Here is a 27,351-nt window from a genome sequence, read left to right as displayed (position 1 = left end):
TTCAACCTTCTGGCAAATACCAGACAGCTATGCTCTTTCTGGACATGTAGACAGAAACACAACCGGAAAGTTTTTTCTCCAGTTTGCCTTGTGAATTCAAAACTTAGGCAGCAACAGTGCTTTTACTTTATGGAGATGCTGAGCACCAATGTGAAAACGTCTTCAACTGTAGCATGCTACCCAAGCAAAAGGAACCAACGTCCCTGGGTGGACTCGAACCACCAACCTTTCGGTTAACAGCCGAACGCGCTAACCGATTGCGCCACAGAGACACAAACGCCTGCCGAACTTTCGTCTAACAGCCGGACGCACCCACCAGTTTTAACCGGAACCTTAAACAATGGTCAGACACCATTTCCTCTAATGATTTTCAACAATAATATGACACAAGAAAGCAAAAAAAACAAAGAAACAATTGCAGAACCCCAGGAGTACTCTAGTCGCCAACAAATATGTAATGGCTGAAAATTTACATGTCATCGACCTGAACACAAACAGTCATTAGAATTTTACTCTGTACATCTGTTAACACAAGCAGAGTGGCGCAGCGGAAGCGTGCTGGGCCCATAACCCAGAGGTCGATGGATCGAAGCCATCCTCTGCTAAATTGTGCTGCATTGCATCTTTTTCTACAAACTAGCTAAGTTTTTTTCACTTCCCCATTTTGGTTCTCTATATACAGAGAAATGGTTTGCTAGAAAATTGCTCGACTGTATTTGTAGACCATAATTCACATTGTGAAACCCAGCGGTCAATGGATTGAAACCAACCTCTGCTAAATAGTTGTGTTTTATAAACTTCATCATTGCATATCAACTGAACTTTTCTGTCAACAGCAAACGTGTCTCGGATCAAAAACACTAGTCAAAATCCTAAATCCCAGTACAACTCGTGCCAAAGGACCAGAAGGAGATTCGCGACCTCTCAGCATTTTCTATATTCAAACCAAACCATAAAAGATCAATCTTTTCGCTTGGGATTGTGCTGCATTACAACTTTTTTCTACAAACTAGGTAAGTTTTTTTTCATTCCCCCAGTTTGGTTCTCTATATACAGAGAAATGGTTTACTAGAAAATTGCTCGACTGTATTTGTAGGCCATAATTCACATTGTGAAACCCAGCGGTCGATGGATCGAAACCAACCTCTGCTAAATAGTTGTGTTTTATAAACTTCATCATTGCATATCAACTGAACTTTTCTGTCAACAGCAAACGTGTCTCGGATCAAAAACACTAGTCAAAATCCTAAATCCCAGTACAACTCGTGCCAAAGGACCAGAAGGAGATTCGCGACCTCTCAGCATTTTCTATATTCAAACCAAACCATAAAAGGTCAATCTTTTTGCTTGGGATTGTGCTGCATTACAACTTTTTTCTACAAACTAGGTAAGTTTTTTTTACTCCCCCAGTCTGGTTCTCTACATACATAGAAATGGTTTGCTAGAAAATTGCCCGACTGTATTTGTAGGCCATAATTCACATTGTGAAACCCAGCGGTCGATGGATCGAAACCAACCTCTGCTAAATAGTTGTGATTTATAAACTTCATCATTGCATATCAACTGAACTTTTCTGTCAACAGCAAACATGTCTCGGATCAAAAACACTAGTCAAAATCCTAAATCCCAGTACAACTCGTGCCAAAGGACCAGAAGGAGATTCGCGACCTCTCAGCATTTTCTATATTCAAACCAAACCATAAAAGGTCAATCTTTTTGCTTGGGATTGTGCTGCATTACAACTTTTTTCTACAAACTAGGTAAGTTTTTTTTACTCCCCCAGTCTGGTTCTCTACATACATAGAAATGGTTTGCTAGAAAATTGCCCGACTGTATTTGTAGGCCATAATTCACATTGTGAACTACGTAGATGTTCTTCAAATATGGGAGAAAGGAATCTGTACTTAAAAAAAAAAAAAAAAAAAGCACTCAATGGCACATTTGACTATAAGTAAACTGTGACATGGTGTGGCGTGAAACTGATAATGGCGTTCGTCGGGCATGGGGGATTAGCTCAAGTGGTAGAGCGCTCGCTTAGCATGCGAGAGGTAGCGGGATCGATGCCCGCATTCTCCAATACAATCTTTGGATTCCTTTTTCAGTTGGCCGAGTGAATTGTTTATGCCACCTGCTCGTGGCACACACGTCCAAACCTTGAAGACTTTCAACAATGGCTAAATCAAGCCTTCGATAGCTCAGCTGGTAGAGCGGAGGACTGTAGATCTAAATTAGCAATCCTTAGGTCGCTGGTTCAATTCCGGCTCGAAGGAAGTTTTGTGTATTCTATCAGATGTTTTCAACCTTCTGGCAAATACCAGACAGCTATGCTCTTTCTGGACATGTAGACAGAAACACAACCGGAAAGTTTTTTCTCCAGTTTGCCTTGTGAATTCAAAACTTAGGCAGCAACAGTGCTTTTACTTTATGGAGATGCTGAGCACCAATGTGAAAACGTCTTCAACTGTAGCATGCTACCCAAGCAAAAGGAACCAACGTCCCTGGGTGGACTCGAACCACCAACCTTTCGGTTAACAGCCGAACGCGCTAACCGATTGCGCCACAGAGACACAAACGCCTGCCGAACTTTCGTCTAACAGCCGGACGCACCCACCAGTTTTAACCGGAACCTTAAACAATGGTCAGACACCATTTCCTCTAATGATTTTCAACAATAATATGACACAAGAAAGCAAAAAAAAACAAAGAAACAATTGCAGAACCCCAGGAGTACTCTAGTCGCCAACAAATATGTAATGGCTGAAAATTTACATGTCATCGACCTGAACACAAACAGTCATTAGAATTTTACTCTGTACATATGTTAACACAAGCAGAGTGGCGCAGCGGAAGCGTGCTGGGCCCATAACCCAGAGGTCGATGGATCGAAGCCATCCTCTGCTAAATTGTGCTGCATTGCATCTTTTTCTACAAACTAGCTAAGTTTTTTTCACTTCCCCATTTTGGTTCTCTATATACAGAGAAATGGTTTGCTAGAAAATTGCTCGACTGTATTTGTAGACCATAATTCACATTGTGAAACCCAGCGGTCAATGGATTGAAACCAACCTCTGCTAAATAGTTGTGTTTTATAAACTTCATCATTGCATATCAACTGAACTTTTCTGTCAACAGCAAACGTGTCTCGGATCAAAAACACTAGTCAAAATCCTAAATCCCAGTACAACTCGTGCCAAAGGACCAGAAGGAGATTCGCGACCTCTCAGCATTTTCTATATTCAAACCAAACCATAAAAGATCAATCTTTTCGCTTGGGATTGTGCTGCATTACAACTTTTTTCTACAAACTAGGTAAGTTTTTTTTCATTCCCCCAGTTTGGTTCTCTATATACAGAGAAATGGTTTACTAGAAAATTGCTCGACTGTATTTGTAGGCCATAATTCACATTGTGAAACCCAGCGGTCGATGGATCGAAACCAACCTCTGCTAAATAGTTGTGTTTTATAAACTTCATCATTGCATATCAACTGAACTTTTCTGTCAACAGCAAACGTGTCTCGGATCAAAAACACTAGTCAAAATCCTAAATCCCAGTACAACTCGTGCCAAAGGACCAGAAGGAGATTCGCGACCTCTCAGCATTTTCTATATTCAAACCAAACCATAAAAGGTCAATCTTTTTGCTTGGGATTGTGCTGCATTACAACTTTTTTCTACAAACTAGGTAAGTTTTTTTTACTCCCCCAGTCTGGTTCTCTACATACATAGAAATGGTTTGCTAGAAAATTGCCCGACTGTATTTGTAGGCCATAATTCACATTGTGAAACCCAGCGGTCGATGGATCGAAACCAACCTCTGCTAAATAGTTGTGATTTATAAACTTCATCATTGCATATCAACTGAACTTTTCTGTCAACAGCAAACGTGTCTCGGATCAAAAACACTAGTCAAAATCCTAAATCCCAGTACAACTCGTGCCAAAGGACCAGAAGGAGATTCGCGACCTCTCAGCATTTTCTATATTCAAACCAAACCATAAAAGGTCAATCTTTTTGCTTGGGATTGTGCTGCATTACAACTTTTTTCTACAAACTAGGTAAGTTTTTTTTACTCCCCCAGTCTGGTTCTCTACATACATAGAAATGGTTTGCTAGAAAATTGCCCGACTGTATTTGTAGGCCATAATTCACATTGTGAACTACGTAGATGTTCTTCAAATATGGGAGAAAGGAATCTGTACTTAAAAAAAAAAAAAAAAAAAGCACTCAATGGCACATTTGACTATAAGTAAACTGTGACATGGTGTGGCGTGAAACTGATAATGGCGTTCGTCGGGCATGGGGGATTAGCTCAAGTGGTAGAGCGCTCGCTTAGCATGCGAGAGGTAGCGGGATCGATGCCCGCATTCTCCAATACAATCTTTGGATTCCTTTTTCAGTTGGCCGAGTGAATTGTTTATGCCACCTGCTCGTGGCACACACGTCCAAACCTTGAAGACTTTCAACAATGGCTAAATCAAGCCTTCGATAGCTCAGCTGGTAGAGCGGAGGACTGTAGATCTAAATTAGCAATCCTTAGGTCGCTGGTTCAATTCCGGCTCGAAGGAAGTTTTGTGTATTCTATCAGATGTTTTCAACCTTCTGGCAAATACCAGACAGCTATGCTCTTTCTGGACATGTAGACAGAAACACAACCGGAAAGTTTTTTCTCCAGTTTGCCTTGTGAATTCAAAACTTAGGCAGCAACAGTGCTTTTACTTTATGGAGATGCTGAGCACCAATGTGAAAACGTCTTCAACTGTAGCATGCTACCCAAGCAAAAGGAACCACCAACCTTTCGGTTAACAGCCGAACGCGCTAACCGATTGCGCCACAGAGACACAAACGCCTGCCGAACTTTCGTCTAACAGCCGGACGCACCCACCAGTTTTAACCGGAACCTTAAACAATGGTCAGACACCATTTCCTCTAATGATTTTCAACAATAATATGACACAAGAAAGCAAAAAAAAACAAAGAAACAATTGCAGAACCCCAGGAGTACTCTAGTCGCCAACAAATATGTAATGGCTGAAAATTTACATGTCATCGACCTGAACACAAACAGTCATTAGAATTTTACTCTGTACATCTGTTAACACAAGCAGAGTGGCGCAGCGGAAGCGTGCTGGGCCCATAACCCAGAGGTCGATGGATCGAAGCCATCCTCTGCTAAATTGTGCTGCATTGCATCTTTTTCTACAAACTAGCTAAGTTTTTTTCACTTCCCCATTTTGGTTCTCTATATACAGAGAAATGGTTTGCTAGAAAATTGCTCGACTGTATTTGTAGACCATAATTCACATTGTGAAACCCAGCGGTCAATGGATTGAAACCAACCTCTGCTAAATAGTTGTGTTTTATAAACTTCATCATTGCATATCAACTGAACTTTTCTGTCAACAGCAAACGTGTCTCGGATCAAAAACACTAGTCAAAATCCTAAATCCCAGTACAACTCGTGCCAAAGGACCAGAAGGAGATTCGCGACCTCTCAGCATTTTCTATATTCAAACCAAACCATAAAAGATCAATCTTTTCGCTTGGGATTGTGCTGCATTACAACTTTTTTCTACAAACTAGGTAAGTTTTTTTTCATTCCCCCAGTTTGGTTCTCTATATACAGAGAAATGGTTTACTAGAAAATTGCTCGACTGTATTTGTAGGCCATAATTCACATTGTGAAACCCAGCGGTCGATGGATCGAAACCAACCTCTGCTAAATAGTTGTGTTTTATAAACTTCATCATTGCATATCAACTGAACTTTTCTGTCAACAGCAAACGTGTCTCGGATCAAAAACACTAGTCAAAATCCTAAATCCCAGTACAACTCGTGCCAAAGGACCAGAAGGAGATTCGCGACCTCTCAGCATTTTCTATATTCAAACCAAACCATAAAAGGTCAATCTTTTTGCTTGGGATTGTGCTGCATTACAACTTTTTTCTACAAACTAGGTAAGTTTTTTTTACTCCCCCAGTCTGGTTCTCTACATACATAGAAATGGTTTGCTAGAAAATTGCCCGACTGTATTTGTAGGCCATAATTCACATTGTGAAACCCAGCGGTCGATGGATCGAAACCAACCTCTGCTAAATAGTTGTGATTTATAAACTTCATCATTGCATATCAACTGAACTTTTCTGTCAACAGCAAACGTGTCTCGGATCAAAAACACTAGTCAAAATCCTAAATCCCAGTACAACTCGTGCCAAAGGACCAGAAGGAGATTCGCGACCTCTCAGCATTTTCTATATTCAAACCAAACCATAAAAGGTCAATCTTTTTGCTTGGGATTGTGCTGCATTACAACTTTTTTCTACAAACTAGGTAAGTTTTTTTTACTCCCCCAGTCTGGTTCTCTACATACATAGAAATGGTTTGCTAGAAAATTGCCCGACTGTATTTGTAGGCCATAATTCACATTGTGAACTACGTAGATGTTCTTCAAATATGGGAGAAAGGAATCTGTACTTAAAAAAAAAAAAAAAAAAAGCACTCAATGGCACATTTGACTATAAGTAAACTGTGACATGGTGTGGCGTGAAACTGATAATGGCGTTCGTCGGGCATGGGGGATTAGCTCAAGTGGTAGAGCGCTCGCTTAGCATGCGAGAGGTAGCGGGATCGATGCCCGCATTCTCCAATACAATCTTTGGATTCCTTTTTCAGTTGGCCGAGTGAATTGTTTATGCCACCTGCTCGTGGCACACACGTCCAAACCTTGAAGACTTTCAACAATGGCTAAATCAAGCCTTCGATAGCTCAGCTGGTAGAGCGGAGGACTGTAGATCTAAATTAGCAATCCTTAGGTCGCTGGTTCAATTCCGGCTCGAAGGAAGTTTTGTGTATTCTATCAGATGTTTTCAACCTTCTGGCAAATACCAGACAGCTATGCTCTTTCTGGACATGTAGACAGAAACACAACCGGAAAGTTTTTTCTCCAGTTTGCCTTGTGAATTCAAAACTTAGGCAGCAACAGTGCTTTTACTTTATGGAGATGCTGAGCACCAATGTGAAAACGTCTTCAACTGTAGCATGCTACCCAAGCAAAAGGAACCAACGTCCCTGGGTGGACTCGAACCACCAACCTTTCGGTTAACAGCCGAACGCGCTAACCGATTGCGCCACAGAGACACAAACGCCTGCCGAACTTTCGTCTAACAGCCGGACGCACCCACCAGTTTTAACCGGAACCTTAAACAATGGTCAGACACCATTTCCTCTAATGATTTTCAACAATAATATGACACAAGAAAGCAAAAAAAAACAAAGAAACAATTGCAGAACCCCAGGAGTACTCTAGTCGCCAACAAATATGTAATGGCTGAAAATTTACATGTCATCGACCTGAACACAAACAGTCATTAGAATTTTACTCTGTACATCTGTTAACACAAGCAGAGTGGCGCAGCGGAAGCGTGCTGGGCCCATAACCCAGAGGTCGATGGATCGAATCCATCCTCTGCTAAATTGTGCTGCATTGCATCTTTTTCTACAAACTAGCTAAGTTTTTTTCACTTCCCCATTTTGGTTCTCTATATACAGAGAAATGGTTTGCTAGAAAATTGCTCGACTGTATTTGTAGACCATAATTCACATTGTGAAACCCAGCGGTCAATGGATTGAAACCAACCTCTGCTAAATAGTTGTGTTTTATAAACTTCATCATTGCATATCAACTGAACTTTTCTGTCAACAGCAAACGTGTCTCGGATCAAAAACACTAGTCAAAATCCTAAATCCCAGTACAACTCGTGCCAAAGGACCAGAAGGAGATTCGCGACCTCTCAGCATTTTCTATATTCAAACCAAACCATAAAAGATCAATCTTTTCGCTTGGGATTGTGCTGCATTACAACTTTTTTCTACAAACTAGGTAAGTTTTTTTTCATTCCCCCAGTTTGGTTCTCTATATACAGAGAAATGGTTTACTAGAAAATTGCTCGACTGTATTTGTAGGCCATAATTCACATTGTGAAACCCAGCGGTCGATGGATCGAAACCAACCTCTGCTAAATAGTTGTGTTTTATAAACTTCATCATTGCATATCAACTGAACTTTTCTGTCAACAGCAAACGTGTCTCGGATCAAAAACACTAGTCAAAATCCTAAATCCCAGTACAACTCGTGCCAAAGGACCAGAAGGAGATTCGCGACCTCTCAGCATTTTCTATATTCAAACCAAACCATAAAAGGTCAATCTTTTTGCTTGGGATTGTGCTGCATTACAACTTTTTTCTACAAACTAGGTAAGTTTTTTTTACTCCCCCAGTCTGGTTCTCTACATACATAGAAATGGTTTGCTAGAAAATTGCCCGACTGTATTTGTAGGCCATAATTCACATTGTGAAACCCAGCGGTCGATGGATCGAAACCAACCTCTGCTAAATAGTTGTGATTTATAAACTTCATCATTGCATATCAACTGAACTTTTCTGTCAACAGCAAACGTGTCTCGGATCAAAAACACTAGTCAAAATCCTAAATCCCAGTACAACTCGTGCCAAAGGACCAGAAGGAGATTCGCGACCTCTCAGCATTTTCTATATTCAAACCAAACCATAAAAGGTCAATCTTTTTGCTTGGGATTGTGCTGCATTACAACTTTTTTCTACAAACTAGGTAAGTTTTTTTTACTCCCCCAGTCTGGTTCTCTACATACATAGAAATGGTTTGCTAGAAAATTGCCCGACTGTATTTGTAGGCCATAATTCACATTGTGAACTACGTAGATGTTCTTCAAATATGGGAGAAAGGAATCTGTACTTAAAAAAAAAAAAAAAAAAAGCACTCAATGGCACATTTGACTATAAGTAAACTGTGACATGGTGTGGCGTGAAACTGATAATGGCGTTCGTCGGGCATGGGGGATTAGCTCAAGTGGTAGAGCGCTCGCTTAGCATGCGAGAGGTAGCGGGATCGATGCCCGCATTCTCCAATACAATCTTTGGATTCCTTTTTCAGTTGGCCGAGTGAATTGTTTATGCCACCTGCTCGTGGCACACACGTCCAAACCTTGAAGACTTTCAACAATGGCTAAATCAAGCCTTCGATAGCTCAGCTGGTAGAGCGGAGGACTGTAGATCTAAATTAGCAATCCTTAGGTCGCTGGTTCAATTCCGGCTCGAAGGAAGTTTTGTGTATTCTATCAGATGTTTTCAACCTTCTGGCAAATACCAGACAGCTATGCTCTTTCTGGACATGTAGACAGAAACACAACCGGAAAGTTTTTTCTCCAGTTTGCCTTGTGAATTCAAAACTTAGGCAGCAACAGTGCTTTTACTTTATGGAGATGCTGAGCACCAATGTGAAAACGTCTTCAACTGTAGCATGCTACCCAAGCAAAAGGAACCAACGTCCCTGGGTGGACTCGAACCACCAACCTTTCGGTTAACAGCCGAACGCGCTAACCGATTGCGCCACAGAGACACAAACGCCTGCCGAACTTTCGTCTAACAGCCGGACGCACCCACCAGTTTTAACCGGAACCTTAAACAATGGTCAGACACCATTTCCTCTAATGATTTTCAACAATAATATGACACAAGAAAGCAAAAAAAAACAAAGAAACAATTGCAGAACCCCAGGAGTACTCTAGTCGCCAACAAATATGTAATGGCTGAAAATTTACATGTCATCGACCTGAACACAAACAGTCATTAGAATTTTACTCTGTACATATGTTAACACAAGCAGAGTGGCGCAGCGGAAGCGTGCTGGGCCCATAACCCAGAGGTCGATGGATCGAAGCCATCCTCTGCTAAATTGTGCTGCATTGCATCTTTTTCTACAAACTAGCTAAGTTTTTTTCACTTCCCCATTTTGGTTCTCTATATACAGAGAAATGGTTTGCTAGAAAATTGCTCGACTGTATTTGTAGACCATAATTCACATTGTGAAACCCAGCGGTCAATGGATTGAAACCAACCTCTGCTAAATAGTTGTGTTTTATAAACTTCATCATTGCATATCAACTGAACTTTTCTGTCAACAGCAAACGTGTCTCGGATCAAAAACACTAGTCAAAATCCTAAATCCCAGTACAACTCGTGCCAAAGGACCAGAAGGAGATTCGCGACCTCTCAGCATTTTCTATATTCAAACCAAACCATAAAAGATCAATCTTTTCGCTTGGGATTGTGCTGCATTACAACTTTTTTCTACAAACTAGGTAAGTTTTTTTTCATTCCCCCAGTTTGGTTCTCTATATACAGAGAAATGGTTTACTAGAAAATTGCTCGACTGTATTTGTAGGCCATAATTCACATTGTGAAACCCAGCGGTCGATGGATCGAAACCAACCTCTGCTAAATAGTTGTGTTTTATAAACTTCATCATTGCATATCAACTGAACTTTTCTGTCAACAGCAAACGTGTCTCGGATCAAAAACACTAGTCAAAATCCTAAATCCCAGTACAACTCGTGCCAAAGGACCAGAAGGAGATTCGCGACCTCTCAGCATTTTCTATATTCAAACCAAACCATAAAAGGTCAATCTTTTTGCTTGGGATTGTGCTGCATTACAACTTTTTTCTACAAACTAGGTAAGTTTTTTTTACTCCCCCAGTCTGGTTCTCTACATACATAGAAATGGTTTGCTAGAAAATTGCCCGACTGTATTTGTAGGCCATAATTCACATTGTGAAACCCAGCGGTCGATGGATCGAAACCAACCTCTGCTAAATAGTTGTGATTTATAAACTTCATCATTGCATATCAACTGAACTTTTCTGTCAACAGCAAACGTGTCTCGGATCAAAAACACTAGTCAAAATCCTAAATCCCAGTACAACTCGTGCCAAAGGACCAGAAGGAGATTCGCGACCTCTCAGCATTTTCTATATTCAAACCAAACCATAAAAGGTCAATCTTTTTGCTTGGGATTGTGCTGCATTACAACTTTTTTCTACAAACTAGGTAAGTTTTTTTTACTCCCCCAGTCTGGTTCTCTACATACATAGAAATGGTTTGCTAGAAAATTGCCCGACTGTATTTGTAGGCCATAATTCACATTGTGAACTACGTAGATGTTCTTCAAATATGGGAGAAAGGAATCTGTACTTAAAAAAAAAAAAAAAAAAAGCACTCAATGGCACATTTGACTATAAGTAAACTGTGACATGGTGTGGCGTGAAACTGATAATGGCGTTCGTCGGGCATGGGGGATTAGCTCAAGTGGTAGAGCGCTCGCTTAGCATGCGAGAGGTAGCGGGATCGATGCCCGCATTCTCCAATACAATCTTTGGATTCCTTTTTCAGTTGGCCGAGTGAATTGTTTATGCCACCTGCTCGTGGCACACACGTCCAAACCTTGAAGACTTTCAACAATGGCTAAATCAAGCCTTCGATAGCTCAGCTGGTAGAGCGGAGGACTGTAGATCTAAATTAGCAATCCTTAGGTCGCTGGTTCAATTCCGGCTCGAAGGAAGTTTTGTGTATTCTATCAGATGTTTTCAACCTTCTGGCAAATACCAGACAGCTATGCTCTTTCTGGACATGTAGACAGAAACACAACCGGAAAGTTTTTTCTCCAGTTTGCCTTGTGAATTCAAAACTTAGGCAGCAACAGTGCTTTTACTTTATGGAGATGCTGAGCACCAATGTGAAAACGTCTTCAACTGTAGCATGCTACCCAAGCAAAAGGAACCACCAACCTTTCGGTTAACAGCCGAACGCGCTAACCGATTGCGCCACAGAGACACAAACGCCTGCCGAACTTTCGTCTAACAGCCGGACGCACCCACCAGTTTTAACCGGAACCTTAAACAATGGTCAGACACCATTTCCTCTAATGATTTTCAACAATAATATGACACAAGAAAGCAAAAAAAAACAAAGAAACAATTGCAGAACCCCAGGAGTACTCTAGTCGCCAACAAATATGTAATGGCTGAAAATTTACATGTCATCGACCTGAACACAAACAGTCATTAGAATTTTACTCTGTACATCTGTTAACACAAGCAGAGTGGCGCAGCGGAAGCGTGCTGGGCCCATAACCCAGAGGTCGATGGATCGAAGCCATCCTCTGCTAAATTGTGCTGCATTGCATCTTTTTCTACAAACTAGCTAAGTTTTTTTCACTTCCCCATTTTGGTTCTCTATATACAGAGAAATGGTTTGCTAGAAAATTGCTCGACTGTATTTGTAGACCATAATTCACATTGTGAAACCCAGCGGTCAATGGATTGAAACCAACCTCTGCTAAATAGTTGTGTTTTATAAACTTCATCATTGCATATCAACTGAACTTTTCTGTCAACAGCAAACGTGTCTCGGATCAAAAACACTAGTCAAAATCCTAAATCCCAGTACAACTCGTGCCAAAGGACCAGAAGGAGATTCGCGACCTCTCAGCATTTTCTATATTCAAACCAAACCATAAAAGATCAATCTTTTCGCTTGGGATTGTGCTGCATTACAACTTTTTTCTACAAACTAGGTAAGTTTTTTTTCATTCCCCCAGTTTGGTTCTCTATATACAGAGAAATGGTTTACTAGAAAATTGCTCGACTGTATTTGTAGGCCATAATTCACATTGTGAAACCCAGCGGTCGATGGATCGAAACCAACCTCTGCTAAATAGTTGTGTTTTATAAACTTCATCATTGCATATCAACTGAACTTTTCTGTCAACAGCAAACGTGTCTCGGATCAAAAACACTAGTCAAAATCCTAAATCCCAGTACAACTCGTGCCAAAGGACCAGAAGGAGATTCGCGACCTCTCAGCATTTTCTATATTCAAACCAAACCATAAAAGGTCAATCTTTTTGCTTGGGATTGTGCTGCATTACAACTTTTTTCTACAAACTAGGTAAGTTTTTTTTACTCCCCCAGTCTGGTTCTCTACATACATAGAAATGGTTTGCTAGAAAATTGCCCGACTGTATTTGTAGGCCATAATTCACATTGTGAAACCCAGCGGTCGATGGATCGAAACCAACCTCTGCTAAATAGTTGTGATTTATAAACTTCATCATTGCATATCAACTGAACTTTTCTGTCAACAGCAAACGTGTCTCGGATCAAAAACACTAGTCAAAATCCTAAATCCCAGTACAACTCGTGCCAAAGGACCAGAAGGAGATTCGCGACCTCTCAGCATTTTCTATAATCAAACCAAACCATAAAAGGTCAATCTTTTTGCTTGGGATTGTGCTGCATTACAACTTTTTTCTACAAACTAGGTAAGTTTTTTTTACTCCCCCAGTCTGGTTCTCTACATACGTAGAAATGGTTTGCTAGAAAATTGCTCGACTTTATTTGTAGGCCATAATTCACATTGTGAACTCCGTAGATGTTCTTCAAATATGGGAGAAAGGAATCTGTACTTAAAAAAAAAAAAAAAAAAAAGCACTCAATGGCACATTTGACTATAAGTAAACTGTGACATGGTGTGGCGTGAAACTGATAATGGCGTTCGTCGGGCATGGGGGATTAGCTCAAGTGGTAGAGCGCTCGCTTAGCATGCGAGAGGTAGCGGGATCGATGCCCGCATTCTCCAATACAATCTTTGGATTCCTTTTTCAGTTGGCCGAGTGAATTGTTTATGCCACCTGCTCGTGGCACACACGTCCAAACCTTGAAGACTTTCAACAATGGCTAAATCAAGCCTTCGATAGCTCAGCTGGTAGAGCGGAGGACTGTAGATCTAAATTAGCAATCCTTAGGTCGCTGGTTCAATTCCGGCTCGAAGGAAGTTTTGTGTATTCTATCAGATGTTTTCAACCTTCTGGCAAATACCAGACAGCTATGCTCTTTCTGGACATGTAGACAGAAACACAACCGGAAAGTTTTTTCTCCAGTTTGCCTTGTGAATTCAAAACTTAGGCAGCAACAGTGCTTTTACTTTATGGAGATGCTGAGCACCAATGTGAAAACGTCTTCAACTGTAGCATGCTACCCAAGCAAAAGGAACCAACGTCCCTGGGTGGACTCGAACCACCAACCTTTCGGTTAACAGCCGAACGCGCTAACCGATTGCGCCACAGAGACACAAACGCCTGCCGAACTTTCGTCTAACAGCCGGACGCACCCACCAGTTTTAACCGGAACCTTAAACAATGGTCAGACACCATTTCCTCTAATGATTTTCAACAATAATATGACACAAGAAAGCAAAAAAAAACAAAGAAACAATTGCAGAACCCCAGGAGTACTCTAGTCGCCAACAAATATGTAATGGCTGAAAATTTACATGTCATCGACCTGAACACAAACAGTCATTAGAATTTTACTCTGTACATCTGTTAACACAAGCAGAGTGGCGCAGCGGAAGCGTGCTGGGCCCATAACCCAGAGGTCGATGGATCGAAGCCATCCTCTGCTAAATTGTGCTGCATTGCATCTTTTTCTACAAACTAGCTAAGTTTTTTTCACTTCCCCATTTTGGTTCTCTATATACAGAGAAATGGTTTGCTAGAAAATTGCTCGACTGTATTTGTAGACCATAATTCACATTGTGAAACCCAGCGGTCAATGGATTGAAACCAACCTCTGCTAAATAGTTGTGTTTTATAAACTTCATCATTGCATATCAACTGAACTTTTCTGTCAACAGCAAACGTGTCTCGGATCAAAAACACTAGTCAAAATCCTAAATCCCAGTACAACTCGTGCCAAAGGACCAGAAGGAGATTCGCGACCTCTCAGCATTTTCTATATTCAAACCAAACCATAAAAGATCAATCTTTTCGCTTGGGATTGTGCTGCATTACAACTTTTTTCTACAAACTAGGTAAGTTTTTTTTCATTCCCCCAGTTTGGTTCTCTATATACAGAGAAATGGTTTACTAGAAAATTGCTCGACTGTATTTGTAGGCCATAATTCACATTGTGAAACCCAGCGGTCGATGGATCGAAACCAACCTCTGCTAAATAGTTGTGTTTTATAAACTTCATCATTGCATATCAACTGAACTTTTCTGTCAACAGCAAACGTGTCTCGGATCAAAAACACTAGTCAAAATCCTAAATCCCAGTACAACTCGTGCCAAAGGACCAGAAGGAGATTCGCGACCTCTCAGCATTTTCTATATTCAAACCAAACCATAAAAGGTCAATCTTTTTGCTTGGGATTGTGCTGCATTACAACTTTTTTCTACAAACTAGGTAAGTTTTTTTTACTCCCCCAGTCTGGTTCTCTACATACATAGAAATGGTTTGCTAGAAAATTGCCCGACTGTATTTGTAGGCCATAATTCACATTGTGAAACCCAGCGGTCGATGGATCGAAACCAACCTCTGCTAAATAGTTGTGATTTATAAACTTCATCATTGCATATCAACTGAACTTTTCTGTCAACAGCAAACGTGTCTCGGATCAAAAACACTAGTCAAAATCCTAAATCCCAGTACAACTCGTGCCAAAGGACCAGAAGGAGATTCGCGACCTCTCAGCATTTTCTATATTCAAACCAAACCATAAAAGGTCAATCTTTTTGCTTGGGATTGTGCTGCATTACAACTTTTTTCTACAAACTAGGTAAGTTTTTTTTACTCCCCCAGTCTGGTTCTCTACATACATAGAAATGGTTTGCTAGAAAATTGCCCGACTGTATTTGTAGGCCATAATTCACATTGTGAACTACGTAGATGTTCTTCAAATATGGGAGAAAGGAATCTGTACTTAAAAAAAAAAAAAAAAAAAGCACTCAATGGCACATTTGACTATAAGTAAACTGTGACATGGTGTGGCGTGAAACTGATAATGGCGTTCGTCGGGCATGGGGGATTAGCTCAAGTGGTAGAGCGCTCGCTTAGCATGCGAGAGGTAGCGGGATCGATGCCCGCATTCTCCAATACAATCTTTGGATTCCTTTTTCAGTTGGCCGAGTGAATTGTTTATGCCACCTGCTCGTGGCACACACGTCCAAACCTTGAAGACTTTCAACAATGGCTAAATCAAGCCTTCGATAGCTCAGCTGGTAGAGCGGAGGACTGTAGATCTAAATTAGCAATCCTTAGGTCGCTGGTTCAATTCCGGCTCGAAGGAAGTTTTGTGTATTCTATCAGATGTTTTCAACCTTCTGGCAAATACCAGACAGCTATGCTCTTTCTGGACATGTAGACAGAAACACAACCGGAAAGTTTTTTCTCCAGTTTGCCTTGTGAATTCAAAACTTAGGCAGCAACAGTGCTTTTACTTTATGGAGATGCTGAGCACCAATGTGAAAACGTCTTCAACTGTAGCATGCTACCCAAGCAAAAGGAACCAACGTCCCTGGGTGGACTCGAACCACCAACCTTTCGGTTAACAGCCGAACGCGCTAACCGATTGCGCCACAGAGACACAAACGCCTGCCGAACTTTCGTCTAACAGCCGGACGCACCCACCAGTTTTAACCGGAACCTTAAACAATGGTCAGACACCATTTCCTCTAATGATTTTCAACAATAATATGACACAAGAAAGCAAAAAAAAACAAAGAAACAATTGCAGAACCCCAGGAGTACTCTAGTCGCCAACAAATATGTAATGGCTGAAAATTTACATGTCATCGACCTGAACACAAACAGTCATTAGAATTTTACTCTGTACATCTGTTAACACAAGCAGAGTGGCGCAGCGGAAGCGTGCTGGGCCCATAACCCAGAGGTCGATGGATCGAATCCATCCTCTGCTAAATTGTGCTGCATTGCATCTTTTTCTACAAACTAGCTAAGTTTTTTTCACTTCCCCATTTTGGTTCTCTATATACAGAGAAATGGTTTGCTAGAAAATTGCTCGACTGTATTTGTAGACCATAATTCACATTGTGAAACCCAGCGGTCAATGGATTGAAACCAACCTCTGCTAAATAGTTGTGTTTTATAAACTTCATCATTGCATATCAACTGAACTTTTCTGTCAACAGCAAACGTGTCTCGGATCAAAAACACTAGTCAAAATCCTAAATCCCAGTACAACTCGTGCCAAAGGACCAGAAGGAGATTCGCGACCTCTCAGCATTTTCTATATTCAAACCAAACCATAAAAGATCAATCTTTTCGCTTGGGATTGTGCTGCATTACAACTTTTTTCTACAAACTAGGTAAGTTTTTTTTCATTCCCCCAGTTTGGTTCTCTATATACAGAGAAATGGTTTACTAGAAAATTGCTCGACTGTATTTGTAGGCCATAATTCACATTGTGAAACCCAGCGGTCGATGGATCGAAACCAACCTCTGCTAAATAGTTGTGTTTTATAAACTTCATCATTGCATATCAACTGAACTTTTCTGTCAACAGCAAACGTGTCTCGGATCAAAAACACTAGTCAAAATCCTAAATCCCAGTACAACTCGTGCCAAAGGACCAGAAGGAGATTCGCGACCTCTCAGCATTTTCTATATTCAAACCAAACCATAAAAGGTCAATCTTTTTGCTTGGGATTGTGCTGCATTACAACTTTTTTCTACAAACTAGGTAAGTTTTTTTTACTCCCCCAGTCTGGTTCTCTACATACATAGAAATGGTTTGCTAGAAAATTGCCCGACTGTATTTGTAGGCCATAATTCACATTGTGAAACCCAGCGGTCGATGGATCGAAACCAACCTCTGCTAAATAGTTGTGATTTATAAACTTCATCATTGCATATCAACTGAACTTTTCTGTCAACAGCAAACGTGTCTCGGATCAAAAACACTAGTCAAAATCCTAAATCCCAGTACAACTCGTGCCAAAGGACCAGAAGGAGATTCGCGACCTCTCAGCATTTTCTATATTCAAACCAAACCATAAAAGGTCAATCTTTTTGCTTGGGATTGTGCTGCATTACAACTTTTTTCTACAAACTAGGTAAGTTTTTTTTACTCCCCCAGTCTGGTTCTCTACATACATAGAAATGGTTTGCTAGAAAATTGCCCGACTGTATTTGTAGGCCATAATTCACATTGTGAACTACGTAGATGTTCTTCAAATATGGGAGAAAGGAATCTGTACTTAAAAAAAAAAAAAAAAAAAGCACTCAATGGCACATTTGACTATAAGTAAACTGTGACATGGTGTGGCGTGAAACTGATAATGGCGTTCGTCGGGCATGGGGGATTAGCTCAAGTGGTAGAGCGCTCGCTTAGCATGCGAGAGGTAGCGGGATCGATGCCCGCATTCTCCAATACAATCTTTGGATTCCTTTTTCAGTTGGCCGAGTGAATTGTTTATGCCACCTGCTCGTGGCACACACGTCCAAACCTTGAAGACTTTCAACAATGGCTAAATCAAGCCTTCGATAGCTCAGCTGGTAGAGCGGAGGACTGTAGATCTAAATTAGCAATCCTTAGGTCGCTGGTTCAATTCCGGCTCGAAGGAAGTTTTGTGTATTCTATCAGATGTTTTCAACCTTCTGGCAAATACCAGACAGCTATGCTCTTTCTGGACATGTAGACAGAAACACAACCGGAAAGTTTTTTCTCCAGTTTGCCTTGTGAATTCAAAACTTAGGCAGCAACAGTGCTTTTACTTTATGGAGATGCTGAGCACCAATGTGAAAACGTCTTCAACTGTAGCATGCTACCCAAGCAAAAGGAACCAACGTCCCTGGGTGGACTCGAACCACCAACCTTTCGGTTAACAGCCGAACGCGCTAACCGATTGCGCCACAGAGACACAAACGCCTGCCGAACTTTCGTCTAACAGCCGGACGCACCCACCAGTTTTAACCGGAACCTTAAACAATGGTCAGACACCATTTCCTCTAATGATTTTCAACAATAATATGACACAAGAAAGCAAAAAAAAACAAAGAAACAATTGCAGAACCCCAGGAGTACTCTAGTCGCCAACAAATATGTAATGGCTGAAAATTTACATGTCATCGACCTGAACACAAACAGTCATTAGAATTTTACTCTGTACATATGTTAACACAAGCAGAGTGGCGCAGCGGAAGCGTGCTGGGCCCATAACCCAGAGGTCGATGGATCGAAGCCATCCTCTGCTAAATTGTGCTGCATTGCATCTTTTTCTACAAACTAGCTAAGTTTTTTTCACTTCCCCATTTTGGTTCTCTATATACAGAGAAATGGTTTGCTAGAAAATTGCTCGACTGTATTTGTAGACCATAATTCACATTGTGAAACCCAGCGGTCAATGGATTGAAACCAACCTCTGCTAAATAGTTGTGTTTTATAAACTTCATCATTGCATATCAACTGAACTTTTCTGTCAACAGCAAACGTGTCTCGGATCAAAAACACTAGTCAAAATCCTAAATCCCAGTACAACTCGTGCCAAAGGACCAGAAGGAGATTCGCGACCTCTCAGCATTTTCTATATTCAAACCAAACCATAAAAGATCAATCTTTTCGCTTGGGATTGTGCTGCATTACAACTTTTTTCTACAAACTAGGTAAGTTTTTTTTCATTCCCCCAGTTTGGTTCTCTATATACAGAGAAATGGTTTACTAGAAAATTGCTCGACTGTATTTGTAGGCCATAATTCACATTGTGAAACCCAGCGGTCGATGGATCGAAACCAACCTCTGCTAAATAGTTGTGTTTTATAAACTTCATCATTGCATATCAACTGAACTTTTCTGTCAACAGCAAACGTGTCTCGGATCAAAAACACTAGTCAAAATCCTAAATCCCAGTACAACTCGTGCCAAAGGACCAGAAGGAGATTCGCGACCTCTCAGCATTTTCTATATTCAAACCAAACCATAAAAGGTCAATCTTTTTGCTTGGGATTGTGCTGCATTACAACTTTTTTCTACAAACTAGGTAAGTTTTTTTTACTCCCCCAGTCTGGTTCTCTACATACATAGAAATGGTTTGCTAGAAAATTGCCCGACTGTATTTGTAGGCCATAATTCACATTGTGAAACCCAGCGGTCGATGGATCGAAACCAACCTCTGCTAAATAGTTGTGATTTATAAACTTCATCATTGCATATCAACTGAACTTTTCTGTCAACAGCAAACGTGTCTCGGATCAAAAACACTAGTCAAAATCCTAAATCCCAGTACAACTCGTGCCAAAGGACCAGAAGGAGATTCGCGACCTCTCAGCATTTTCTATATTCAAACCAAACCATAAAAGGTCAATCTTTTTGCTTGGGATTGTGCTGCATTACAACTTTTTTCTACAAACTAGGTAAGTTTTTTTTACTCCCCCAGTCTGGTTCTCTACATACATAGAAATGGTTTGCTAGAAAATTGCCCGACTGTATTTGTAGGCCATAATTCACATTGTGAACTACGTAGATGTTCTTCAAATATGGGAGAAAGGAATCTGTACTTAAAAAAAAAAAAAAAAAAAGCACTCAATGGCACATTTGACTATAAGTAAACTGTGACATGGTGTGGCGTGAAACTGATAATGGCGTTCGTCGGGCATGGGGGATTAGCTCAAGTGGTAGAGCGCTCGCTTAGCATGCGAGAGGTAGCGGGATCGATGCCCGCATTCTCCAATACAATTTTTGGATTCCTTTTTCAGTTGGCCGAGTGAATTGTTTATGCCACCTGCTCGTGGCACACACGTCCAAACCTTGAAGACTTTCAACAATGGCTAAATCAAGCCTTCGATAGCTCAGCTGGTAGAGCGGAGGACTGTAGATCTAAATTAGCAATCCTTAGGTCGCTGGTTCAATTCCGGCTCGAAGGAAGTTTTGTGTATTCTATCAGATGTTTTCAACCTTCTGGCAAATACCAGACAGCTATGCTCTTTCTGGACATGTAGACAGAAACACAACCGGAAAGTTTTTTCTCCAGTTTGCCTTGTGAATTCAAAACTTAGGCAGCAACAGTGCTTTTACTTTATGGAGATGCTGAGCACCAATGTGAAAACGTCTTCAACTGTAGCATGCTACCCAAGCAAAAGGAACCACCAACCTTTCGGTTAACAGCCGAACGCGCTAACCGATTGCGCCACAGAGACACAAACGCCTGCCGAACTTTCGTCTAACAGCCGGACGCACCCACCAGTTTTAACCGGAACCTTAAACAATGGTCAGACACCATTTCCTCTAATGATTTTCAACAATAATATGACACAAGAAAGCAAAAAAAAACAAAGAAACAATTGCAGAACCCCAGGAGTACTCTAGTCGCCAACAAATATGTAATGGCTGAAAATTTACATGTCATCGACCTGAACACAAACAGTCATTAGAATTTTACTCTGTACATCTGTTAACACAAGCAGAGTGGCGCAGCGGAAGCGTGCTGGGCCCATAACCCAGAGGTCGATGGATCGAAGCCATCCTCTGCTAAATTGTGCTGCATTGCATCTTTTTCTACAAACTAGCTAAGTTTTTTTCACTTCCCCATTTTGGTTCTCTATATACAGAGAAATGGTTTGCTAGAAAATTGCTCGACTGTATTTGTAGACCATAATTCACATTGTGAAACCCAGCGGTCAATGGATTGAAACCAACCTCTGCTAAATAGTTGTGTTTTATAAACTTCATCATTGCATATCAACTGAACTTTTCTGTCAACAGCAAACGTGTCTCGGATCAAAAACACTAGTCAAAATCCTAAATCCCAGTACAACTCGTGCCAAAGGACCAGAAGGAGATTCGCGACCTCTCAGCATTTTCTATATTCAAACCAAACCATAAAAGATCAATCTTTTCGCTTGGGATTGTGCTGCATTACAACTTTTTTCTACAAACTAGGTAAGTTTTTTTTCATTCCCCCAGTTTGGTTCTCTATATACAGAGAAATGGTTTACTAGAAAATTGCTCGACTGTATTTGTAGGCCATAATTCACATTGTGAAACCCAGCGGTCGATGGATCGAAACCAACCTCTGCTAAATAGTTGTGTTTTATAAACTTCATCATTGCATATCAACTGAACTTTTCTGTCAACAGCAAACGTGTCTCGGATCAAAAACACTAGTCAAAATCCTAAATCCCAGTACAACTCGTGCCAAAGGACCAGAAGGAGATTCGCGACCTCTCAGCATTTTCTATATTCAAACCAAACCATAAAAGGTCAATCTTTTTGCTTGGGATTGTGCTGCATTACAACTTTTTTCTACAAACTAGGTAAGTTTTTTTTACTCCCCCAGTCTGGTTCTCTACATACATAGAAATGGTTTGCTAGAAAATTGCCCGACTGTATTTGTAGGCCATAATTCACATTGTGAAACCCAGCGGTCGATGGATCGAAACCAACCTCTGCTAAATAGTTGTGATTTATAAACTTCATCATTGCATATCAACTGAACTTTTCTGTCAACAGCAAACGTGTCTCGGATCAAAAACACTAGTCAAAATCCTAAATCCCAGTACAACTCGTGCCAAAGGACCAGAAGGAGATTCGCGACCTCTCAGCATTTTCTATATTCAAACCAAACCATAAAAGGTCAATCTTTTTGCTTGGGATTGTGCTGCATTACAACTTTTTTCTACAAACTAGGTAAGTTTTTTTTACTCCCCCAGTCTGGTTCTCTACATACATAGAAATGGTTTGCTAGAAAATTGCCCGACTGTATTTGTAGGCCATAATTCACATTGTGAACTACGTAGATGTTCTTCAAATATGGGAGAAAGGAATCTGTACTTAAAAAAAAAAAAAAAAAAAGCACTCAATGGCACATTTGACTATAAGTAAACTGTGACATGGTGTGGCGTGAAACTGATAATGGCGTTCGTCGGGCATGGGGGATTAGCTCAAGTGGTAGAGCGCTCGCTTAGCATGCGAGAGGTAGCGGGATCGATGCCCGCATTCTCCAATACAATCTTTGGATTCCTTTTTCAGTTGGCCGAGTGAATTGTTTATGCCACCTGCTCGTGGCACACACGTCCAAACCTTGAAGACTTTCAACAATGGCTAAATCAAGCCTTCGATAGCTCAGCTGGTAGAGCGGAGGACTGTAGATCTAAATTAGCAATCCTTAGGTCGCTGGTTCAATTCCGGCTCGAAGGAAGTTTTGTGTATTCTATCAGATGTTTTCAACCTTCTGGCAAATACCAGACAGCTATGCTCTTTCTGGACATGTAGACAGAAACACAACCGGAAAGTTTTTTCTCCAGTTTGCCTTGTGAATTCAAAACTTAGGCAGCAACAGTGCTTTTACTTTATGGAGATGCTGAGCACCAATGTGAAAACGTCTTCAACTGTAGCATGCTACCCAAGCAAAAGGAACCAACGTCCCTGGGTGGACTCGAACCACCAACCTTTCGGTTAACAGCCGAACGCGCTAACCGATTGCGCCACAGAGACACAAACGCCTGCCGAACTTTCGTCTAACAGCCGGACGCACCCACCAGTTTTAACCGGAACCTTAAACAATGGTCAGACACCATTTCCTCTAATGATTTTCAACAATAATATGACACAAGAAAGCAAAAAAAAACAAAGAAACAATTGCAGAACCCCAGGAGTACTCTAGTCGCCAACAAATATGTAATGGCTGAAAATTTACATGTCATCGACCTGAACACAAACAGTCATTAGAATTTTACTCTGTACATCTGTTAACACAAGCAGAGTGGCGCAGCGGAAGCGTGCTGGGCCCATAACCCAGAGGTCGATGGATCGAATCCATCCTCTGCTAAATTGTGCTGCATTGCATCTTTTTCTACAAACTAGCTAAGTTTTTTTCACTTCCCCATTTTGGTTCTCTATATACAGAGAAATGGTTTGCTAGAAAATTGCTCGACTGTATTTGTAGACCATAATTCACATTGTGAAACCCAGCGGTCAATGGATTGAAACCAACCTCTGCTAAATAGTTGTGTTTTATAAACTTCATCATTGCATATCAACTGAACTTTTCTGTCAACAGCAAACGTGTCTCGGATCAAAAACACTAGTCAAAATCCTAAATCCCAGTACAACTCGTGCCAAAGGACCAGAAGGAGATTCGCGACCTCTCAGCATTTTCTATATTCAAACCAAACCATAAAAGATCAATCTTTTCGCTTGGGATTGTGCTGCATTACAACTTTTTTCTACAAACTAGGTAAGTTTTTTTTCATTCCCCCAGTTTGGTTCTCTATATACAGAGAAATGGTTTACTAGAAAATTGCTCGACTGTATTTGTAGGCCATAATTCACATTGTGAAACCCAGCGGTCGATGGATCGAAACCAACCTCTGCTAAATAGTTGTGTTTTATAAACTTCATCATTGCATATCAACTGAACTTTTCTGTCAACAGCAAACGTGTCTCGGATCAAAAACACTAGTCAAAATCCTAAATCCCAGTACAACTCGTGCCAAAGGACCAGAAGGAGATTCGCGACCTCTCAGCATTTTCTATATTCAAACCAAACCATAAAAGGTCAATCTTTTTGCTTGGGATTGTGCTGCATTACAACTTTTTTCTACAAACTAGGTAAGTTTTTTTTACTCCCCCAGTCTGGTTCTCTACATACATAGAAATGGTTTGCTAGAAAATTGCCCGACTGTATTTGTAGGCCATAATTCACATTGTGAAACCCAGCGGTCGATGGATCGAAACCAACCTCTGCTAAATAGTTGTGATTTATAAACTTCATCATTGCATATCAACTGAACTTTTCTGTCAACAGCAAACGTGTCTCGGATCAAAAACACTAGTCAAAATCCTAAATCCCAGTACAACTCGTGCCAAAGGACCAGAAGGAGATTCGCGACCTCTCAGCATTTTCTATATTCAAACCAAACCATAAAAGGTCAATCTTTTTGCTTGGGATTGTGCTGCATTACAACTTTTTTCTACAAACTAGGTAAGTTTTTTTTACTCCCCCAGTCTGGTTCTCTACATACATAGAAATGGTTTGCTAGAAAATTGCCCGACTGTATTTGTAGGCCATAATTCACATTGTGAACTACGTAGATGTTCTTCAAATATGGGAGAAAGGAATCTGTACTTAAAAAAAAAAAAAAAAAAAGCACTCAATGGCACATTTGACTATAAGTAAACTGTGACATGGTGTGGCGTGAAACTGATAATGGCGTTCGTCGGGCATGGGGGATTAGCTCAAGTGGTAGAGCGCTCGCTTAGCATGCGAGAGGTAGCGGGATCGATGCCCGCATTCTCCAATACAATCTTTGGATTCCTTTTTCAGTTGGCCGAGTGAATTGTTTATGCCACCTGCTCGTGGCACACACGTCCAAACCTTGAAGACTTTCAACAATGGCTAAATCAAGCCTTCGATAGCTCAGCTGGTAGAGCGGAGGACTGTAGATCTAAATTAGCAATCCTTAGGTCGCTGGTTCAATTCCGGCTCGAAGGAAGTTTTGTGTATTCTATCAGATGTTTTCAACCTTCTGGCAAATACCAGACAGCTATGCTCTTTCTGGACATGTAGACAGAAACACAACCGGAAAGTTTTTTCTCCAGTTTGCCTTGTGAATTCAAAACTTAGGCAGCAACAGTGCTTTTACTTTATGGAGATGCTGAGCACCAATGTGAAAACGTCTTCAACTGTAGCATGCTACCCAAGCAAAAGGAACCAACGTCCCTGGGTGGACTCGAACCACCAACCTTTCGGTTAACAGCCGAACGCGCTAACCGATTGCGCCACAGAGACACAAACGCCTGCCGAACTTTCGTCTAACAGCCGGACGCACCCACCAGTTTTAACCGGAACCTTAAACAATGGTCAGACACCATTTCCTCTAATGATTTTCAACAATAATATGACACAAGAAAGCAAAAAAAAACAAAGAAACAATTGCAGAACCCCAGGAGTACTCTAGTCGCCAACAAATATGTAATGGCTGAAAATTTACATGTCATCGACCTGAACACAAACAGTCATTAGAATTTTACTCTGTACATCTGTTAACACAAGCAGAGTGGCGCAGCGGAAGCGTGCTGGGCCCATAACCCAGAGGTCGATGGATCGAAGCCATCCTCTGCTAAATTGTGCTGCATTGCATCTTTTTCTACAAACTAGCTAAGTTTTTTTCACTTCCCCATTTTGGTTCTCTATATACAGAGAAATGGTTTGCTAGAAAATTGCTCGACTGTATTTGTAGACCATAATTCACATTGTGAAACCCAGCGGTCAATGGATTGAAACCAACCTCTGCTAAATAGTTGTGTTTTATAAACTTCATCATTGCATATCAACTGAACTTTTCTGTCAACAGCAAACGTGTCTCGGATCAAAAACACTAGTCAAAATCCTAAATCCCAGTACAACTCGTGCCAAAGGACCAGAAGGAGATTCGCGACCTCTCAGCATTTTCTATATTCAAACCAAACCATAAAAGATCAATCTTTTCGCTTGGGATTGTGCTGCATTACAACTTTTTTCTACAAACTAGGTAAGTTTTTTTTCATTCCCCCAGTTTGGTTCTCTATATACAGAGAAATGGTTTACTAGAAAATTGCTCGACTGTATTTGTAGGCCATAATTCACATTGTGAAACCCAGCGGTCGATGGATCGAAACCAACCTCTGCTAAATAGTTGTGTTTTATAAACTTCATCATTGCATATCAACTGAACTTTTCTGTCAACAGCAAACGTGTCTCGGATCAAAAACACTAGTCAAAATCCTAAATCCCAGTACAACTCGTGCCAAAGGACCAGAAGGAGATTCGCGACCTCTCAGCATTTTCTATATTCAAACCAAACCATAAAAGGTCAATCTTTTTGCTTGGGATTGTGCTGCATTACAACTTTTTTCTACAAACTAGGTAAGTTTTTTTTACTCCCCCAGTCTGGTTCTCTACATACACAGAAATGGTTTGCTAGAAAATTGCCCGACTGTATTTGTAGGCCATAATTCACATTGTGAAACCCAGCGGTCGATGGATCGAAACCAACCTCTGCTAAATAGTTGTGATTTATAAACTTCATCATTGCATATCAACTGAACTTTTCTGTCAACAGCAAACGTGTCTCGGATCAAAAACACTAGTCAAAATCCTAAATCCCAGTACAACTCGTGCCAAAGGACCAGAAGGAGATTCGCGACCTCTCAGCATTTTCTATAATCAAACCAAACCATAAAAGGTCAATCTTTTTGCTTGGGATTGTGCTGCATTACAACTTTTTTCTACAAACTAGGTAAGTTTTTTTTACTCCCCCAGTCTGGTTCTCTACATACGTAGAAATGGTTTGCTAGAAAATTGCTCGACTTTATTTGTAGGCCATAATTCACATTGTGAACTCCGTAGATGTTCTTCAAATATGGGAGAAAGGAATCTGTACTTAAAAAAAAAAAAAAAAAAAAAAAAAAAAGCACTCAATGGCACATTTGACTATAAGTAAACTGTGACATGGTGTGGCGTGAAACTGATAATGGTGTTCGTCGGGCATGGGGGATTAGCTCAAGTGGTAGAGCGCTCGCTTAGCATGCGAGAGGTAGCGGGATCGATGCCCGCATTCTCCAATACAATCTTTGGATTCCTTTTTCAGTTGGCCGAGTGAATTGTTTATGCCACCTGCTCGTGGCACACACGTCCAAACCTTG

The 27,351-nt window shown here is 40.8% G+C and overlaps 23 non-coding genes across 23 annotated transcripts; all 23 read left to right on the top strand.

Moving 5' to 3' along the window:
* Nucleotides 1–2,003: 2,003 nt before the first annotated feature.
* On the top strand, nucleotides 2,004–2,076 carry TRNAA-AGC (transfer RNA alanine (anticodon AGC)). The gene has a single exon. It is a non-coding gene; the product is annotated as a tRNA-Ala (tRNA).
* Nucleotides 2,077–2,184: 108 nt separating this feature from the next.
* On the top strand, nucleotides 2,185–2,270 carry TRNAY-GUA (transfer RNA tyrosine (anticodon GUA)). Its single transcript is given in 2 exon segments — nucleotides 2,185–2,221; nucleotides 2,235–2,270. It is a non-coding gene; the product is annotated as a tRNA-Tyr (tRNA).
* Nucleotides 2,271–4,299: 2,029 nt separating this feature from the next.
* TRNAA-AGC (transfer RNA alanine (anticodon AGC)) lies at nucleotides 4,300–4,372 on the top strand. The gene has a single exon. It is a non-coding gene; the product is annotated as a tRNA-Ala (tRNA).
* Nucleotides 4,373–4,480: 108 nt separating this feature from the next.
* Nucleotides 4,481–4,566, top strand: TRNAY-GUA (transfer RNA tyrosine (anticodon GUA)). The gene is given in 2 exon segments: nucleotides 4,481–4,517; nucleotides 4,531–4,566. It is a non-coding gene; the product is annotated as a tRNA-Tyr (tRNA).
* A 2,005-nt stretch (nucleotides 4,567–6,571) lies between these two features.
* TRNAA-AGC (transfer RNA alanine (anticodon AGC)) lies at nucleotides 6,572–6,644 on the top strand. Its single transcript has one exon. It is a non-coding gene; the product is annotated as a tRNA-Ala (tRNA).
* Nucleotides 6,645–6,752: 108 nt separating this feature from the next.
* TRNAY-GUA (transfer RNA tyrosine (anticodon GUA)) lies at nucleotides 6,753–6,838 on the top strand. Its single transcript is given in 2 exon segments — nucleotides 6,753–6,789; nucleotides 6,803–6,838. It is a non-coding gene; the product is annotated as a tRNA-Tyr (tRNA).
* A 2,029-nt stretch (nucleotides 6,839–8,867) lies between these two features.
* On the top strand, nucleotides 8,868–8,940 carry TRNAA-AGC (transfer RNA alanine (anticodon AGC)). Its single transcript has one exon. It is a non-coding gene; the product is annotated as a tRNA-Ala (tRNA).
* A 108-nt stretch (nucleotides 8,941–9,048) lies between these two features.
* Nucleotides 9,049–9,134, top strand: TRNAY-GUA (transfer RNA tyrosine (anticodon GUA)). Its single transcript is given in 2 exon segments — nucleotides 9,049–9,085; nucleotides 9,099–9,134. It is a non-coding gene; the product is annotated as a tRNA-Tyr (tRNA).
* A 2,029-nt stretch (nucleotides 9,135–11,163) lies between these two features.
* TRNAA-AGC (transfer RNA alanine (anticodon AGC)) lies at nucleotides 11,164–11,236 on the top strand. Its single transcript has one exon. It is a non-coding gene; the product is annotated as a tRNA-Ala (tRNA).
* Nucleotides 11,237–11,344: 108 nt separating this feature from the next.
* TRNAY-GUA (transfer RNA tyrosine (anticodon GUA)) lies at nucleotides 11,345–11,430 on the top strand. The gene is given in 2 exon segments: nucleotides 11,345–11,381; nucleotides 11,395–11,430. It is a non-coding gene; the product is annotated as a tRNA-Tyr (tRNA).
* A 2,006-nt stretch (nucleotides 11,431–13,436) lies between these two features.
* TRNAA-AGC (transfer RNA alanine (anticodon AGC)) lies at nucleotides 13,437–13,509 on the top strand. The gene has a single exon. It is a non-coding gene; the product is annotated as a tRNA-Ala (tRNA).
* Nucleotides 13,510–13,617: 108 nt separating this feature from the next.
* TRNAY-GUA (transfer RNA tyrosine (anticodon GUA)) lies at nucleotides 13,618–13,703 on the top strand. Its single transcript is given in 2 exon segments — nucleotides 13,618–13,654; nucleotides 13,668–13,703. It is a non-coding gene; the product is annotated as a tRNA-Tyr (tRNA).
* Nucleotides 13,704–15,732: 2,029 nt separating this feature from the next.
* Nucleotides 15,733–15,805, top strand: TRNAA-AGC (transfer RNA alanine (anticodon AGC)). Its single transcript has one exon. It is a non-coding gene; the product is annotated as a tRNA-Ala (tRNA).
* Nucleotides 15,806–15,913: 108 nt separating this feature from the next.
* Nucleotides 15,914–15,999, top strand: TRNAY-GUA (transfer RNA tyrosine (anticodon GUA)). The gene is given in 2 exon segments: nucleotides 15,914–15,950; nucleotides 15,964–15,999. It is a non-coding gene; the product is annotated as a tRNA-Tyr (tRNA).
* A 2,029-nt stretch (nucleotides 16,000–18,028) lies between these two features.
* On the top strand, nucleotides 18,029–18,101 carry TRNAA-AGC (transfer RNA alanine (anticodon AGC)). The gene has a single exon. It is a non-coding gene; the product is annotated as a tRNA-Ala (tRNA).
* A 108-nt stretch (nucleotides 18,102–18,209) lies between these two features.
* TRNAY-GUA (transfer RNA tyrosine (anticodon GUA)) lies at nucleotides 18,210–18,295 on the top strand. Its single transcript is given in 2 exon segments — nucleotides 18,210–18,246; nucleotides 18,260–18,295. It is a non-coding gene; the product is annotated as a tRNA-Tyr (tRNA).
* A 2,029-nt stretch (nucleotides 18,296–20,324) lies between these two features.
* TRNAA-AGC (transfer RNA alanine (anticodon AGC)) lies at nucleotides 20,325–20,397 on the top strand. The gene has a single exon. It is a non-coding gene; the product is annotated as a tRNA-Ala (tRNA).
* Nucleotides 20,398–20,505: 108 nt separating this feature from the next.
* On the top strand, nucleotides 20,506–20,591 carry TRNAY-GUA (transfer RNA tyrosine (anticodon GUA)). Its single transcript is given in 2 exon segments — nucleotides 20,506–20,542; nucleotides 20,556–20,591. It is a non-coding gene; the product is annotated as a tRNA-Tyr (tRNA).
* Nucleotides 20,592–22,596: 2,005 nt separating this feature from the next.
* On the top strand, nucleotides 22,597–22,669 carry TRNAA-AGC (transfer RNA alanine (anticodon AGC)). The gene has a single exon. It is a non-coding gene; the product is annotated as a tRNA-Ala (tRNA).
* A 108-nt stretch (nucleotides 22,670–22,777) lies between these two features.
* TRNAY-GUA (transfer RNA tyrosine (anticodon GUA)) lies at nucleotides 22,778–22,863 on the top strand. The gene is given in 2 exon segments: nucleotides 22,778–22,814; nucleotides 22,828–22,863. It is a non-coding gene; the product is annotated as a tRNA-Tyr (tRNA).
* A 2,029-nt stretch (nucleotides 22,864–24,892) lies between these two features.
* Nucleotides 24,893–24,965, top strand: TRNAA-AGC (transfer RNA alanine (anticodon AGC)). The gene has a single exon. It is a non-coding gene; the product is annotated as a tRNA-Ala (tRNA).
* A 108-nt stretch (nucleotides 24,966–25,073) lies between these two features.
* TRNAY-GUA (transfer RNA tyrosine (anticodon GUA)) lies at nucleotides 25,074–25,159 on the top strand. The gene is given in 2 exon segments: nucleotides 25,074–25,110; nucleotides 25,124–25,159. It is a non-coding gene; the product is annotated as a tRNA-Tyr (tRNA).
* Nucleotides 25,160–27,197: 2,038 nt separating this feature from the next.
* TRNAA-AGC (transfer RNA alanine (anticodon AGC)) lies at nucleotides 27,198–27,270 on the top strand. The gene has a single exon. It is a non-coding gene; the product is annotated as a tRNA-Ala (tRNA).
* The last annotated feature ends 81 nt before the right edge of the window (nucleotides 27,271–27,351 follow it).

This window comes from Dendrobates tinctorius, unplaced genomic scaffold (assembly GCF_039654945.1).
Source record: "Dendrobates tinctorius isolate UK_male_01 unplaced genomic scaffold, ASM3965494v1 ptg000251l, whole genome shotgun sequence".
In the NCBI taxonomy this organism is placed as follows: Eukaryota; Metazoa; Chordata; class Amphibia; order Anura; family Dendrobatidae; genus Dendrobates; species Dendrobates tinctorius.
This window is presented reverse-complemented; position numbering and strand designations above follow the sequence as displayed.